This window comes from Lonchura striata, chromosome 2 (genome assembly GCF_050655825.1).
Source record: "Lonchura striata isolate lonStrDom1 chromosome 2, ASM5065582v1, whole genome shotgun sequence".
NCBI classification, from domain to species: Eukaryota; Metazoa; Chordata; class Aves; order Passeriformes; family Estrildidae; genus Lonchura; species Lonchura striata.
Window position 1 is genome coordinate 99,778,291 of NC_140704.1, and position 17,665 is coordinate 99,795,955.

The 17,665-nt window shown below is 35.9% G+C and overlaps 1 long non-coding RNA gene across 1 annotated transcript in view; it reads left to right on the plus strand.

Moving 5' to 3' along the window:
- Window positions 1–17,665, plus strand: part of LOC110470897 (uncharacterized) — a 123,448-nt gene that overhangs the window by 70,536 nt on the left and 35,247 nt on the right. Inside the window, exons 2-5 of the long non-coding RNA XR_014952836.1 lie at window positions 12–85; window positions 200–4,336; window positions 6,025–6,113; window positions 9,201–9,275. This is a non-coding gene — a long non-coding RNA (uncharacterized LOC110470897). The remainder of the gene's footprint in view (window positions 1–11; window positions 86–199; window positions 4,337–6,024; window positions 6,114–9,200; window positions 9,276–17,665) is intronic.

Consider the following 17,665-nt stretch of genomic DNA (forward strand, 5'->3'; position numbering starts at 1 on the left):
ATCTCCCCTAGCTACCAGATAAGAGATCTGTTTTCAGCTGCCTCATCCAAAAGTTCCAAGAACAGAAGTTTTTACCACAGGCCAGGTAATGATTATTGTGGGTCCCTTCTAACTCGGGATATTCTATGAACCCCTGTGACAAACACAGAAGAGTTTGCAGTGTATCTAGATTATACATTTAGTCATAATTTTTTTTCAGCTGGCTGATATTGATGGTGAAAGGGTGAAGCTGAGTCTCCTGTGACAGCAAGATTTCTTTGAGGACTACAGTTTACTTCTGTTCCCATCAGGTGGGAGAATGACTTCAGGTGTCTCCTGCATGAGACTGAGCACAGTAGCATGGCTAATAACATTGCCACAACTCTCTAAGGGGCCGTGGTGTGCTGTTGAAAGTCACCAACCAGAACAGTCTGATCTTCTCTCTTACAAACCACAGGAACTCTTCACAGTGAGTTCACAAAATCAGTCGACAGTATGCTCTAGCTGTGGATGGTTTTCTAGAGACTGGTCAGCTGTGAAGCCCGTGGTGAAAAGTAAAATCAGCCTAAGATATTTGCTTAGCACCACCCAGGATCTTTTTGGAAGGTGCTAGAATGGGGTTTGCTTTTCCAGAAGGCACAAAGTTACAGCAACTGTATGTAAATTCTTCCAGTTTCTCTTTATTCACTTTTGCTTTCTGTTTCTTAGAAAGGAACAGGAGATCTAAAAATGGAAGCTTTTTTTGTGATCTTTACTTATTCTTACAATGTAGTTATCTTATTCTCTGAGAGAGGGCCCTTCAAAGAAAAATAGCCTGCAATCATAAGAAAAGCTGCATTTGTTATTGTCCCTATCCTGCTGAAGTAGGTAGATGCTATCTTGAGTGCTTGGTTTATTGAATTTCATTTTGCACAGTGTAAAAGTACAGTTTCTAACGGAGTTGCCAGCCAACCAGAAAAATCTCTTTACAAAAGATCCTGGAGAAGCCAGCAGATTTCTATACACTGAAAGTCTGGTTATTTATTTCCTACATGAATAAAACTTGATGAAAGTGCAAATGTTTTAGATAATATCTATATTTTTTAATGGTTGTAAGGTCTAGCCTGATCTAAAATATGCTTGCACTACTTCAAAAAAGATGGTGATAGCTGCTCTCAGATGGGAAAGAGCAAGTTTTTAGCTTTGTGCAAATGCTATGGATAATTTTGGCAGCTTCTGTTTCTTTAGTGTTCAAGAACCAAATACAAAGTTTCCAAAACATGTAGCAGGAAAATATGTTTAATCCACAGAACAAAAATTGCATAAACAAGGTACTCTGACAAATGCTTCCTTTTTCTGCTGTATACTTTCTTTTTAGTGTGAGTTTCCCAGCACAGTGTTTGGGAATACCAAATTCCCTCTATTGTGCTCAACACAGGAGACATGACTAAGAAATTACCTACCTTCTATTAAGTGAAATTTGGCTAACTAATGAAGGGAAATGAAGCAGAGATATTAAGTCCCTGTAGCCCTACATTCTCTCCTATCATGAAGGATCTTTTTAACCAGTGTTGCCTGTAATGTTTTTAGCTGGTGGATATCTCAAGAGAAAATTTTGTAGTACTCCTGTACAACAGAGTTTTAAGAGTACACCATTCATTGGATAAGATCATTCATTGTGAAAATAATAAGAATGAGCGGGAAATACTTATTTGGTACCCATTGGAAGCAGAAAAATAGCCTGTCAGTTTGTGAATAACCATTTCATTTTATCTTAAGTTCCCCTGCTCTTGCTTATCCTGAGTTATCACTTGTCACACTCTGGCCATGTGGGCATTCAGGGAACTCCCCACTGAGGGCCATTGTGCAGGCACAGAATGCTTTTTGTGCTTGTGTCTTGGACTACCAGGCTTGGTAGCACATTGGGATCCTTCCTTAATGCAGGAGGAGAAAAAAGCCTCAAACATTTTACCAAGGGTTATTGAGTTTTGGTAGGGTAGGATCTTCCCAAGGGGAGAGCTGCCACTGATTTTGCATTTAGAGTCTTAGCTGCAGTAGCTACTCTAAAACTTCCTGTTAAGATTATCACCAGCTAAAAGTCATCAGAGCCAACGCTGGCTAAAAGGATACGTGTTGGCTGAAGAGAATATTTGGTTTTTATTTATTTATTTATTGTGTGTATATTTGTATACACCACATGTATTCCATTCATCCTCCCCCACCTCAGGGTTATTACCTCCTCCCTGCCTTTATATTTATATATATAAATATATACTTATATTTTTCTCTGGAATATGCAAAGTCTTCCAGAAGTATATTACTAATGCAACTCTTATCTTTCATATGTTGTTTACTCTTTTCTTATCTTCTTCATGTAAGAAGAGTTTCTTTTTTTTTTTTTTTGTGGTAGGTTTCATTTTGACACAAGTCCTTTAGAAAACAAATATCCTGTAATGTCTTTCAGGTAGGTTACATCAAAGAAGGCACTTTGCATTTAAAAGACATAAAGTTTGGAAAACTTCTTAGTTCTTTTCAGATTGAATGCCAGAGATTTAAACCTGCTCTGGAGAAAGCTCAAAAAAGCAAAATTATTTAGTTTTGTAGAAGATTATGCCTTTTCATCTGGCGAGTGTAAAATTAAAAAAAAAAATCATATTTTAAAATATCAGCTTTTCTTTCTGGCTATTTATGGTGTTCCATATTTCTATCTAGTTATCACTAAATACCCTACAGAATACACTTTTCAGAAAGTTGGGAAGGTGTGAATGGTGGTCTGAAAAAAATGAAAAATTACAAGTGAAACATAGAGGACCCTTGCTAGGAAGCTTTACAAGTACCTGTAGGAGGCTCAGAATAATCTTTAAAAGAGTGATTTCTGTCAAGATTCATGTTACATAGATAGATGAATCCAATCAGCTAATTTGATTTATGCAAAACATTTGTGGAGTTTGAGGCCTGTAAATTGACAGAGTTGAGGAAAAAAAAGAACACTGGAGAACTGATAAGCAGAAACCATATGTTTTAGTTTAAGAGTGTGGATTTTTTATCTTGTAAATAAATTTAGATCCAACTGTAAAATTGGCCTGTGGACTGTAATTTTTTTTGGCTAGGGTATGTGTGAGGAGTCCACAAAAGACTAAATATATACTGAAGTCATATGCATGCACAGAAAGGGAGGCTACATTTTAATTTATAAAACACTAAGGAGTAGCTTGTGCACATTATCAGTATTGGATAAAGAGGTAGAAAGCAAAACTAAAAATTATCTTTTGGTCAACCTGGCCATTAAAATTAAGCATCTGTAGTTTTTCTGCTGAAACCAGTAGTTTAGTGGGATTATTACAAAAAGGAAATATATATTCCTGAATATTATTGTATGGTTAGTGGGTTTTTTTAATTGAAAATGGCTTCTCGTGCTACCTATATGTTTTATTCTAATATGACATGACTTGCTCTCTGTTAGATGGCTGTAGTGACTGCTGCTAATATTTGTCCACACCTTGCATTTACAGCTTTGAGGAAACTGGAGTGTCAGTGGGCATTCTCCATAGACATCAGCATACTCTTGGTCTTCAGTTCCATCTAACAAGGACATGCCTTCTTTTCTTTCTTCTTAGTTTTTAAGACAACTTAAAGTTAATGGAGAATAAATTTTTCCTGAAAATTTATTTTTGCAATTAATCCCAAAGAGCACCACTAGCCTTCTGCATCAAACCTAGGATAAGTTTGTTAGCAATACAGGGTAGAACTGGAAGGTACTAATGAAACTTTCCTATAAATAATTCATTCAACAGATGTACATAATGGAAGATAACAATCTGAAAAAGGTCTTAACTCTAACTTAACCTCCTTTATTACACAGGATATGGGTTTTTGTTCTGCAGCATTTAGCAGAGCATGGGCTCAGAATTAAACATATGTTTAGGTTCCTAGTTCAATGAAAGTCAGTTTCAGTATGTTTTTAGGTATAATGGGAGGTCTAATGAGAGGCAGAATATGGTCAGATCAGTCATATAATTGGGTTATAGCTCAGCACTGTCAGTGGTCATTAGAAGTTCAGAGAGGTCTCTTTCACAGAGCTGTGAATTACCAACTTGTGCTTTCCATCTCTTTACTACTTTCTTTTAAACTAATGATCTGTGTTGGAGCATTAATGGTATTGTTAGTAAGGTGTACTACAGAGAACTCTTGTCTTTTCAGGAGCTGCATAGATTATAGGGGCTAATAGTGGAGGACTGATGTAATTGTCTTTTCTTTTAACTATTTCTGAGGAATGGATCCTGGTCTGCTCTCCTGTGGAAAGGAGAGCATACCTTCATAAAGGTATAATGCAGCTAAATACCTGGATACTAATTAAGGATTGATATATAAACTCAAGGTAAGTGATATTGCTTTTTGGGGTTTCCTTTTCTGTTTGGTTTTGTTCCCCCCACATTCCCTCCAAATCTGTTTTCTCCAATTTCATATTTTAGATTTGTATTTTCTTCACTTTTTTGCTTGAATTCAGTTTTCCCTATTTTTCCTTGTTTCCAAATGTATGTGGGGTTTTGTTTGTTTTTGAAAGAAAATAATGTTAGAAGGTAAACAAAAGGGCATTTTCTTTGCCATCTCCCCTGACTATATACATGGCTTTGACAAGTAGGAAAGAAAACCTACAGAATGTCCATGGCATGTAAAATGTACCATAGAATGAATCATTTTCAGCAGCCTTGATGCAGTGGGAGATGTTCTGTTTGGAACTGGAACCATCCACCTACTTCTGCTCATTACACTGACACTGCTCTGTTCTCTTCTCTGAACTCTGAGAGTTACTTATCCGCCCACATGCTTAATCTACAGGAACCATTCTGAAAGGTTTGTTCCTTACCCTATAATCTTTTATACTTTCTACCCTTTTTGTGTCATCAGCTAATTTAATCTATTTTTAAAATTAAGTAATATATGTTAAACCATATCAATATAGGGTTTTACTTGAAGCCATAAAGTCCTAAAAATTAATATTTAAGTAAATAAATATATATATTACAACAGGCATTTTATACATATAATATTGATTATATATAGTTTTCTGTGAGAGATTATAATTAGATTATTTATTTCATATTTAATATTTCAAGTACTTGAAAAATTGCTTTCTTAGTATATTTTTATTATAAAATTATTTAATTAATTTTAGAAAGAATGGTTAATAGTCTTTAATGTTATTTTCTCTAGAATAATTCTTTCCATTTGGTAAAAGCAATGAAATGAAGTATTAACAATTTCAGAGCAGAATAATGGATGTGCTTTTGAGAAGCGAAAATGTGAAATTTCCTGTATGTGATATGTTTTGTATTCGCTTTTTGGTGGGTCTCTCGTCTTCTTTTCCCTGTTCTCTCTTCATTTTTAAAGCAACTTTCCACCTAAATAGAATTGCAGCATATAAAATGTTCACATACTCTTACTTGTAGCAAATCTGGTAGTTGAAATTTTCACAACTGCTGGGAATTGCATGTGTTGCCCATCTGCCCTGCACTCTGCAGCTGTGCCTGCTCAGGAATTGTGCTTCTGTCCCTGCTTTCCATCTACATAATGCTTCCAGTCCCCAGGGCCAGCTTGTTCTATGTAGAGTTGGTTCATCGAGGTAGGCAGACCAATGTATTATAAACCAATTCAAATTCCTAATCTCAACAAACAAAAAAAACTTAGTAAAGGAAACCTGCCCTAATAGTAAGAGAAGCAAATTATTCCTGAACTTCATGCTATGATGGTTGTGTTGCTCAAATACCTTATTTAGCAAATAGGTGCTTCTGTATATAGCTGGCAAGCAGACAGTCCCCAGCAAAAGGTGTGATGGAGGTTATAAAGCCTCTGGCATAATTTAGTGATTGATAATTTGTGTCCATTTTGTGCAAAGGGCCCCGTTGACGTTCTCTTTCCCAGGTGCCTTGACTGGTGGATGTATTTTACTGAGATGGATGTGGATTTGTTAAAACACTCTTTTACTTTTTCAGCCCTTTCATGTGGTGTACAAGGTTGAGAGAGTAGATTAATATATACTCTGCTTTTTAATTCACTTTTTTTCAGAGAGAAAATGTACCTAGATGAGTTTGCCCCTGACACCTAAATATGAAGTTTGACAACAAAAGCTGTGGACAGCTAAGTACATCTGGAAGGTAAGTGCAAAAATTACAAACCTGGTGCTATAACTGCATTCAATCTATCCTACTTATGTGCCAAAGTCTTCCCTCTTCCCTTGCTCATGCTTTCATAATTCATGGCTGTAATTCACCTGGGGGTCGCTGGTGTTCTGTCAACGTTTAATTGCTCTAATTACCTAATTACCTGCTCTGGTGAAGTGGTAAAGCCTTGACATTTCACATTTTCCCTAGGAATATGCATCTGTGGGATATATCAGTCTCTGTATTTGTTAAATACAGGAAAAAATAGCTCAGTTAATCCAGTTTTTCAGTTGCATAAGTCTACACTGTTACTGATTCCTTACACTGGGCTACTGAAGACCCTTTTTTTCTCAAACTGTAACTCTTTGTGAGAGGTTTCCTCTTTAAAATTAATCCACTTAGTTATGATTTTTTTGGTGAGATGGGAAGGCTAAAAAGGATGTGTCAAGTGATATATTTGCAGGCTAATCCAATTAAATTGTAAGTCACTTTACATGGGGTGCCATTGAATGGCAAGGGAGAAGCATGGCCTCATCAAGCAAGAAAGTTACCTTGTTTACAGATACTGATGTTCAGAGATCATAGTGGCAACTGCTGAGTGACACTCCAGGAAGAACTGTAATAGATGATGTGGTTACAACTTTGACTTTGGAGAAAATGACAAAAAAGCGTTTTTTCTGCAATAAGTAGACTTTTTTTTCTATGTTGTGGATTTTCCTTGCAGAAGAAGCAGCTTTAGTCAAGTGAAACTTTTGTGCAGTAAATGTTTCTGTAGTAAAGAAAAATGGAAGAGTTGAGGATCTTAAATGCCATTTACTGTTAAGAATTATTTCTTTAATGCACCTTTTGTTTTACTTTAACTTCTCTAAAAGTGGGAAAGAAAACATTCAATGTTTGTGTAAATGTTTTTTCATAGCTGTGTGATGCCAGTTGATAAATGGCAGGTACTAAAGGAAAATGCTCTGTGAGGTAGCTGTTCCTTCAATTTTTGAAATAAAATTACTCCTGAAAGGCTAGAGAAGTCTTTGTGTTAGCTTTGACTATAGAAATGAAAAGACAGGCAGAAAATAGTACAATTCTACTAATAGCAGTTAAATAATGCCTGTGCTCTTAGTGTAATGGGACAAGTACTACCAATTTTCTGTTTTCTTTCACTAGATGAAAAGGAAGAGGATAATTTTATTTAATCAGGTGGACTTAGCTGGATGAATGCATGAAGGGCATGGTGTGCAAAAAGCACTGTTTTTTAAGAAGAAGGATCATGTACAAGCTCTGTTCAGCTCCTTGGAGAATTTCAGTAGGTGTAACTACCAGGATTCATGGGACCAAGTCAATAAACTCCTAAAGACCAATGTCTCTCCTCTCTCCCTCCTCCCCTCTTTACCTCCATATGTAAAGACGCAGCATGCCCGTTGTAAAAATAATCACACACTTTTTCCTCATGTTAGTGCCCCGTGTCATTCAGAGAAAAATCATTGTTGTACTGATGATCACAGTAACAAATCTACAGGAGCGGGAAGAAAGCTGCTTATTGCGAGGCCTTAGTGTTGGAAGGTCTGCTGATTGTTTGGACAAGGGAATTCAAATATCAGGAGAATAGGTAATGCCAGAGAAGGAGCTGGAAAATATTATATCTATCAGCCTTCATCAATCTTGTGATTTAGGCTCAAGGAACATGTTTCTTCATGTCAGTATAATTTTCAAAGTCTCACTAAGCAAGAGTGCTTTCTTGATAAAGCTTTGGGCTGGGATTGGCAAATGTGCACCTGAAGCTTATCTAAGGCATTGTGAGATTTGCTGAAAGTCACTTATCACCAGTCTATGCCACTTTTTTTTTTATAAGCTAAGGCCTTATGTATTAATATGTGAATTACCTTCTAAAGATAGTATTTACATATGAAAAATCTATATTAAGATGTACATATTGCTATTTCCACAATTTATTACATTTAAACAAGTACCTTAAAAAAAAAAAAGTTAATTCTACAGTTATGTTCCTGCTGCAAAGCTGGGATTTGTTGAGAGACACAAAGAGTATAAAAACATACTTTTGGTATTTTTACTTCTAGACTGGTGAACCTGGAAGTGCGTTTAAGTTCCCTGCCAGATCAGGGCAAGTTTTACTGGATGCCACTCCTCACCTCTGTGCCTTTATGTTTTTTGTGGGGAAATTGTTCATGTGCTTCCTTCTCAGCTTTTTCTCCCAAACCAGTTGGAGGAGGGGCTGCTGAAATTTGCTTTCTAGAGGAGATCCCTTTGGGAAGTTCCCTCCCAAATCTATCCCAAGCCAAGAAACATACATAGCTGGAGTTTGTGGTTTTGTGACACAGTCAAGTCAATGAGAATCTTTGTGGCTTCTGAAGGTGGTGGTCATACCTTACTGCCCTCCTTCCAGTCTGCAAATATTCAGATTCTTGTCTGGTCAAATGTGAAGTCAATTAGTGATGAAGTCAGGAAGTTATGTCAGCACAAAACTGTTCAAGTTCTCTTGCAGTTATTATTTCTTCTGGTTCATCATGTGAAATTTTCTTATCCTTGGAAACCATTTGAAACCCACCAAGAGAAAAAAAAATGCAGGGAAAGGCAGTGAGCTCCATTTCTACATTCATTTTGTGGCAAGATCTGTAAAGGAAAATATAATAATAATAATAATGAAGTTATTGAGTACTGTTTCATATTTTTGAAACAACAAAAAGAAAATTTGTACAGTTTTGTATTTCTGTGTGTTTGTGCTTACTCTTTGAAGTGAAACCCATGTTAGAATATCTTTTTAAATAACCTAGAAGAAAACTGATGATCAGGGTATTTGTCATTGAGAGTGCAGTAGGCTATGTACAAGCTTTAGAAGGCATTTTTTTCAACTAGTTTTGCTAAGACACTTTTATTTTGACCTGCCTTAACTCAGTCTTCTCATTTCAGTGTCTGGAAATGGTTTTTAAGGATGCAGAGTTATTGGTTCTTTCTGATGCTATGCTGCTGCGAACTGCATAATATGAACGCGTGTATCTGCATCTGATGGAGCAGTAGCATTAATGATATGAACAGCAGCACTGTGTTCTTTGCATCATTCTCTTCTTCCAGGTGTGGAAGAGGAGGAGGAGGAGACAGTCTGTCACAAGCGGGATTCTGCAAAAGAAGAGACTGTAAGGAAAAGTGGTAGGGCTTCCTACACAACCTGATTCGTTTTCTTGTGGTGCCGACTCCCACACTGCCTGCTGCGCTCTCATTAGGAGCTGTCTGCTCATTTCCAGTCTCTGTCAGGTTCCTTAGAGGACCCTATTAAGATGCATGGGTCATGCAAAAGCAAAATTTAGTAACACTCTAAAAACAGGACAAGTGCTGAAGCAAAGGATCCTTCTCACATAATGTGTGCCAGGTAAATTCAAACTGTGGCAAACTACTTTTGTTCAAATTATCAGAAACAGTTTTCTCTGATCCAAGCAACACTATATCCCTGAGAGGATGCACAGAAGTATGTTTTTTTTCAAAAAATAAAAAGTCCTTGATCCCTACTTATTATCACAGTTTAATAGATTCCACCTTCTCCCTTGCAACAGCTTTAATTTGTGCTTACCTTAAAAATGATTCCCAGAATTTTCTTACCATATTTTGCCCTCATAAACTAACCAAATATAAGACACTACTTGATAACAGGATTATCTTTAGAAAAAATACTAAAAAATATTTTGATTTATAGGGATGTGTAAATGGTTGCCAATGGGTATAATTTCTTTTCTCTCGTGCTGATTGCAATAATAATGAATTTCACTGTTGGTTAAATCAATTTTATGCATCTCTATGACACTCTTATTTATAAATTGATAGGATTCAATTTAACATTTTGGATAGTTTCGTGAGCTAAGAAATTTTCTTTTTTTTTTACCAGTTATGAAATGTTTAGCCTTCACTTGCATGTGCTCAGCAAGGCCAATGCAGCAAATGTGTCAAAGGAAAATCCTTCTTTAAGGTAGCCCTTATATGTGCCTTCTCTCTCTGCTTTATTCTCTCCCTGCTCTCTTATAAATGCTCTCATATGCAGGTACTGGAAATGGATTCTCTTTTTAAAAAGATTAAGAAGAATATACTGAAGGCCAAAATTAGTAGTATGCTTTTATACCTCTGCTTTTTAATTCCATAATTTAAAATATTTGAATTAATACTGTGAGATCAACTGGTGGAAGAAGAAAAGTAGTGTATTTATAAAATAGGGTTTAAGGAGACACCAAAAAGACATGAAGCATAGTCTGCACTGGCCTTTGCAGTGCTGTCACTTATGTTGTGCTAGTGAATTTCATAGCAGTGCTGGGTTTTATTATGTATGTAGTTGAGGCTTAGTAGACTAGAAGAAAATAATTTCAATGGTCAGACTCTTTTTGTTATGAGTTTTCCTGGGTTTTTTTTGATATGCCTTGTTATTTGCGGGTTATTTTTTTAAAGGACGGTAATTTTGTTGGAAAGATGATTAATTTGGATAAAAACTAATTCCTTTGAGTATGAAAGCAAAGTGTTGGATTTTCACTATAGATACAAACAAATCTAGTAGAAAACAAATACTTGGGAATAAAGCCTATGGCTTCATATTGCAAATAAAAGATTTAACTTAAACTCTTCTTTCAATGATAGCCCATAACCTGCACTCTGAGCAAATGCTTAGATTTCTGGACTTTTGGGGAAGAAAAACCTCTTCCTTTTGGTCTTATGGATAAACTGACTAATGGCAGTTTTAAAACATACAGCTGTTGAGCCCACCCTTAGAATCACATAATTCTAGAATAGCTTTGGGTTGGAAGGAACCTTTTTAAAATACGTGTGCAGATAGGGAGTTTTTGTAGTGTTTTCATGCAGTTTATGAATTCCTCAAGGCAGTGGCTTGGAAGCAGACACTGAGATGTGTGTCCCTCTGGCAAGGTGGCAGAACTTCCAGGAAGAAGTGGCTCTGATGCTTTACCAGGAAAAGAAGAAGCTTCCAAAGATCTCTTAGACACATGGGATGAAAATTATTTTCTCAGATCAGACAGTCAAACTCTGATTTGGCTTCATTTTAGGTACTTTGTGTGGTTTTCTTAAGTGCTGATATGGTAGTTTTTGTAGCTAGAAATGAATTCCTAATGAGAAAGCATGAAAAATTGTTAGAAGGAAGTGTTTTTCTGATACTCTACTTCTGATACTCAATCAGACTAAGTAAATAAATTCAACTAATCAGCTTCTGATAATGTTTAGAAGGAACTAATTTGCTTCTCTCCTATTTGTTTTGAAGTTATGTTGTCACCACTGATGACTTGCATGGGATTAATATTTAGCTAAGACCTTCAACATGTGGTGAAGATCTTAATGAATAATTACACTATTCTACCCAGCTTTTAAACTGATGTGTTTGTTTTGAGAATAATTTATTTTATTTAGAAAGAAAAAGCAGATTTTTGCTTTTCCTTTATCTTGATGTCTTTTTCTGTCCCATTTTAATAGATCACCTTTGCTATATTTCTTAAACTGACCCAAATTAAAGATCTTAATATGGTGTTGAAAGCAAGGAGGTAGGTGTGAGAGGGAATTAAAAGATTATTAGCATACAGCAAATCGCTGAAACTGAAGATACTTTGCAAGCATTTCCTTGATTGTCCCTTTGGGAAAGAATCATATCTGTTTACCTAGTATGTCCTTAGCTCAGACCTCTTAGGATTTAGAGGATATTGAAAACAGCAATGTGTGGAGGCCTGATATATGCTAGAAGGATAAGGATGCCTGTGTTTTGCCATGAGAAGTGGAATTATATCTCAATCCTGTGCACAACAAGCTATTTATCATGCTCAGGAAACAGCAGTAGGTAATAAACTTGAACCCTTTGCAGCTAGGAGACTGTTTATATATCTCAAAACCTTTTTTCTTGTGAAGAAAAGATTCTCACCCTCATGTCATGTTGCATTGCAGTTTACTGTGGAGTGCTGCAGAGATTTCTTATTTTAGCTTGTTGCATTTTATCTAAGGATAACTGATGTATATGAATTTGTTGTGTCAAATTATACAATATGGGTCTGAACTCATAAGTTTCTCTTTCCTTTAGGCTGTTTAAGGTGATTTCACATTTGTTATGAATTTGCTAGTCCTTTTAGGGATAAAACCATCTAGCCTTATCGGAGATCCAGCAATTTCTTTTTTAAAGACTTCAAAATAGGTCAGCTAAATGGAGTGTGAATGGGGGAGTGTGAAGGGCTGAGGCTTCTGGTCAGTCAGGTATGAGGAAGATATTGGACTCCATTCTGACTCTGAGTGAAGGCATTCTGATTTTTAATACCTGTGAAGAAACTCTGACGTAAGGTATGTCTCTCTCAGACAAAGATGTTTAGAGGTAATGTTGCTATGGGGATATTTGGGCTCTTGAAGAAGATCCCAGGCTGGGCATGCACTAGTTTAGTCTAGCATGACAGAATTCAAACTTCTGGGGAACAGGCTCAAATCCAGCTCTGTGTAGTATGCCACATAAGTTCAGGGCTGCTAAAAAAGGCCAGATACTACAAGACCACTTAAAATAATGCTGCCAATATGTTTAAAGGCAAAGTATCCTTCCACTGGAAGGATTGACTCTAAATAAAATAACAACAATAATAATTATTATTAATAATATTAATCCTTGCTAATGATGATGACATAAAATAATAATAAATAATAAATGCACTTGTACAAAATTGTTTCCATTATCCTATGACTTTTGTGCTACAAAGGAACTGGCTTTGTACATGTAAAGATTTTAGCTATTTTTAGTAGTAGTAGACAACCAATAATAACACAATTATTGCATATTTTTTATTAATAATTTTCATGCAGACAACATGTCAATTATTAGGATTAAAGTTTACTGTCTCTATCCCCAGAATTGGTTATAGATGTGCTAATAGAGAATCATCTTCTAACAACTGGTAGCTCTATTGGAAGTGAATAAAAAGAAAGAATGATAGATCCATTTTTTCCTAACACATCTCTTGGCCAACCCAAGAGACAGGAAGACTTAGCAGACAATACAAAATACATTTCTAGCACATAAATAAAATTCCATTTGGTTTTGATTCATCCTTTGTTATTGTCTTCATTACTCTTTTATTCACTTTTTTTTATAGTAGGGATTTCATCAAAACTCCTAATGTTTTCCTTGAAGATGATTATTTACAGTGTTACATAATGATTTTGTGAACAGTATAAATTTCTGTGTCTGTGTGTGGGTATGGTTTCATGGTTTTTTGTGATTTTTTTTCTTTCTTTTTAAAAAAATATGTGCTCTGCACTCCAGTAACTTCATTCTTTCCATACAGCTTAACTTATGACAACTGTAGAAATGACACTCTAAGAATGAAGGGAAAAGGAAAGCTAGTTGGATTTTGACAAGAATGGACCAACCAATAGCAAAAATAATTTACTTTCTCTTGACATAAGTGTGTCAATTTTTGAAAAGTATTTGACTACTGCCAAAGCTAGACTGATATTAAAAGCTTTACATTAACTTGACTTTCAGAGAGAATCAACGTGAAATTTTATTTTAGGCTTGTCCAAACACTATTTTCTTTCTAGGTCTTATCTTAATGAAAGATTTTACACTATTTTTACAATTGGTTGTAATAGTTTCATTTGAGAAAAGTTTTCTGTTCAATCTAAGAAGATGCTTCCCTGTGTGGGTGAATTTTTTTTATCTTTCCTTTTCCATTTCCATCCTTGTGAAAATGGGAATTTTTCACAAGCAGTAAAAAATTATTAAATGCACATTTTCATGTCAAAGTTTGATTAATTTGCTGTAATGAGAACATTCCCTTTTAGCTCTGCTTCTGAAATCTAAGACTGAAGAAACAGAAACTTCTTAGCTCTTCCAAATTTGGTTCATAAATGCATTGGAAAATTAAGATCTGTGGTGTTTTTGCCATGTTTTCTGCTTCCACCTAAACTGTTTGGAGAGAGAATGCTGCTGTGGATTCTCTACAGAAAATTTATACAGAAGGATATTTCACTGTCTAAAATCCTTCAGCTGCATATTTCTCTGTATTCCTTCCTGCTGTTTTGAGCTTTAATTTCACATATAATTGCAAAGAATGTAAATTAGGCTCATCATGGGCCAAATTATATTTTATTTACTTGAACTAATGCAAATATAATGATCTTTAAATAGGTAGAAGGCTGCAAAATATGTTGAAATATATCTGCAATGTATGTTTTAACATAGTGTCAGTACATATACATAAGCAATTGTACAATAAATTCAGATGTTAAAATCCCACTAACATTTTTAAGAATTATTTTGTAAGGCTGAAGCCTTCTGATTGCTTTAAGAAGATTTAAGTTTGGTCAAGTTCTAAAAAGTAGTTCTGCTCTTTCTGCCACTTTTCTTCTTCATAAGGTTGCATATAATTAGATCAAGAAATACAATAATCAGTTTTATCAGAATAGAGAGAAATGTTGGATTTTAGTGAGTTGAATATGCTACTTTACTTTGTCTTTAAACTGTATAAGCTACAGAGAGAAGAGAAGCAGAGGTGGGTTGGTGGGAATTTCCTATTGTCAGCACTCAGATTAGGTTTAAAATGATGCTGAAACTGTGGCCTTATCCCTGAATAGTTCCCAGCAGCTTTTTACTGCTGTCATGCCTTAACACCAGCCATTCATCAAGCCCTAAGCAGCTGCTCACTCACTCCCCCACCAGCAGGATGAGGGAGAGAATCAGAAGGGTAAAAGCTGGAAAACTTATAGGTTGAGATAAAGACAGTTTGTTAGGGAAAGCAAAGCCACACACACAAAGCAAAACAAGGAATTAATTCACTTCTTCCCATGAGCAGGCAGATGTTCAACCATTCCCAGGAGAGCATGGCTCCATCACGTGTAATGGCGACTTGGGAAGACAAATGCAATCACTCCAAATGTCACTCCCTTTTGCTCCTTCTTCCCCACTTTGTACACTGAGAATGATCCTCTATGGTCTGGAATATGCCTCTGGTCAGTTTGGGTGACCTGTCCTGGTTCTGTCTCCTCCCAACCTCTTATGCACTCCCAGTTTCCCTGACAAGGCAGTACAAAAAACAGAACAGAGCTTGGCTCTTTGTAAGCCCTGCTAAGAAATAACAAAAATATCTCTACATTATTACTATAGTGTTCAGCACAAATCCAAAAAACACAGCCCCATATTAGCCACTGGGAAGAAGATTAAGTCTACCCCTGCCAAAACCAGCATAAATATGTTACCCATATTCTGGAATTGTGTTTTTATTTGGTCACTTATGCTGGAACCATGATGCAATAGGGAATGTCCTTTCATTACCCTGAATATTTATGTTTCTTGAAAAATATAGCTCTATATAAAGAGTATCAACAGAGAGATTATTTGAGACTGATTTAGAGTGATATGGGTAATGGTGATAATCATCTATGGTAAATGAATGTATATTTTTCTTATTGTTTTTAAAGGAAAGTTTCTTATCTTTGTTTCTTTGGAGGTTTTTTTGTGGTTTTTGTTCTTGTTATACTGCTATTTTTCTGAGGTGTCCTACCATTTGCTGAAAGACAGTCAGGAATCCATGCAGTCATGACAGACCATCACCACCAGAAGTGTGAAATGCTGGCAATATCCATGAGCAGTGAGTGGAAATCTTGGAAATCTCTTGATATGACTGCCCAGAATGTTTGATTACCTTCTACACTCTACAATCAACTACAGTTTTCTTCTTTTTTTTTTTTTTTTTCCTTTATCAGTAGGAGTTTATACTAAATTTTTCCTTTTAATAAATGCCCTGAAAGCCCCTGGAGAAAATTCCAGTCTCTTCTGAAGTAGAACCACATGCCTGACATGTTGTAAGGCCAAGAGGCTGTAAAGGAGCTCTCCACAGGCAGGCACCATGGCTGGTGCACAGGCTGCTGTACCAGCTGTCGAGTTGCAGTTCTAACTTCAAGTTTTAAGGCACTGTGTCCCTGCTTGCAGCCCTTTTTTCAACACTTCATTCTCTTGGGATAGATTTTCCAGCTTTCCCAAAATGGCACGATCATTGGACCTTGACAGCTGCTCCTTTAACAGCTGCTATGCCTCTGACCACCGACCTTCTGGCTTCCTGTGCATCTGCTGTTGGTCAAAAAGATCAATCTAAGCATGTGGAGAACCTTGCTGGATGTACTTTATCTGACATTAATTAGCTCCTTCCAGTACAACTAATCAAATGCACACACATACACAGGTCCTCTGTTACTACTAATTTTAATTAACATTTTTATAAGGAATTTCTGTTATTAATTAGTGGAAGAGCATCTCTTGTGACTGCTGCTGTGTGTCTGGCAGAATAAAGAAAATTGTAAAAAGAGAGAGGGACATTAATGAATAAATTCTAGGTAAACAGTACATCAAGATACCAAATCAAGCTTTTTTCAGGTTTAATCTTTGATGAATTTACCTTATATACAGAAAAATATCCTTCTAATTATGGACTAATGACTATATAAAATCGTAAAATATATCTATTGGATGAATACCTATCTGAAGGAAAGCTCTTTTCATAAAAATGGATTTATGAGTCTTGATTCTTCCTGGGTAAGCAGAATAGCTTTTTGTCTGGTTGTCCAATTTTGCTGATATTGGTCAGGCCACCTGAAATCACAGTGGCTAAGCTCAGTGGTCAATGGATTGGAGGGTTCTGGTCGGCAAGACCCTTCTCCAAACTGTTCCCCTTTTCTCAGCTTCCAACTGCTGTCATCTTTCTTTTGGTATTTGAAAAAAAAAAAAAAATAAGCTGGTACATCAGCATGTCTCACTAAGTTTTATATTGAGGAGAACAGGAAAGTGTGATAAGAAGCAAATACTGTCCTTTAGATTTCCTAAATTGCCCTCAACAGTCTGTGACATTTTCTGTGACTATCAATTGCAATGTGCAGTAGCATATCAAAGGGCACATGGTGCCTTGAGTAATTTACTTGTGTTTCTGTGCTGTGAAATCTATATTCAGAATATTGTCTTATCCCTAGCAAAAAAGGGGAGAGGATGGGGAAGAAGCCCTGCAAGGAAATATTACTACTTCTGCTTGCAGTTCACTAGAGGTTTTCTGTTTGGTTTGGTTTTTCAATGAACTAATCTGCCCTTGATCCTAAGACTATATGAATCGATTTCACAAGTCATAATTTGTATACATAACCTACTGTCTATTTAAATCTCTTATTTAATCTCTTATCCAACTTATTCTTTTCTTAGTTTTAAATCTCTCAATGTAAATGTAAGGATTTGAGCCTTAATGTAATAGTGTTTGCATGCTTAGTTTGTTTCTTTCCGTTTATTTAACAATCTTGAAGACTTTCCTCTGTGCTTCTGACTGATTCTCATATGAAAAGATTAAATATTCAGAGAAAGATGTAGAAAATTTGGCCATATGTGGGTTTTTTTTATTTGTTTGGGTTTTTTTCCATGAGATTGATTTTTATTGAGAAATAATCCTTCTGTTTTTCTTCCATATATATCAGGGCTTACCTCTAATCTTAGAATCCAAAGCCTCTAAAATTGCTTTAGATTTATTTTTTAATTTTCTTTTGTAGATTGG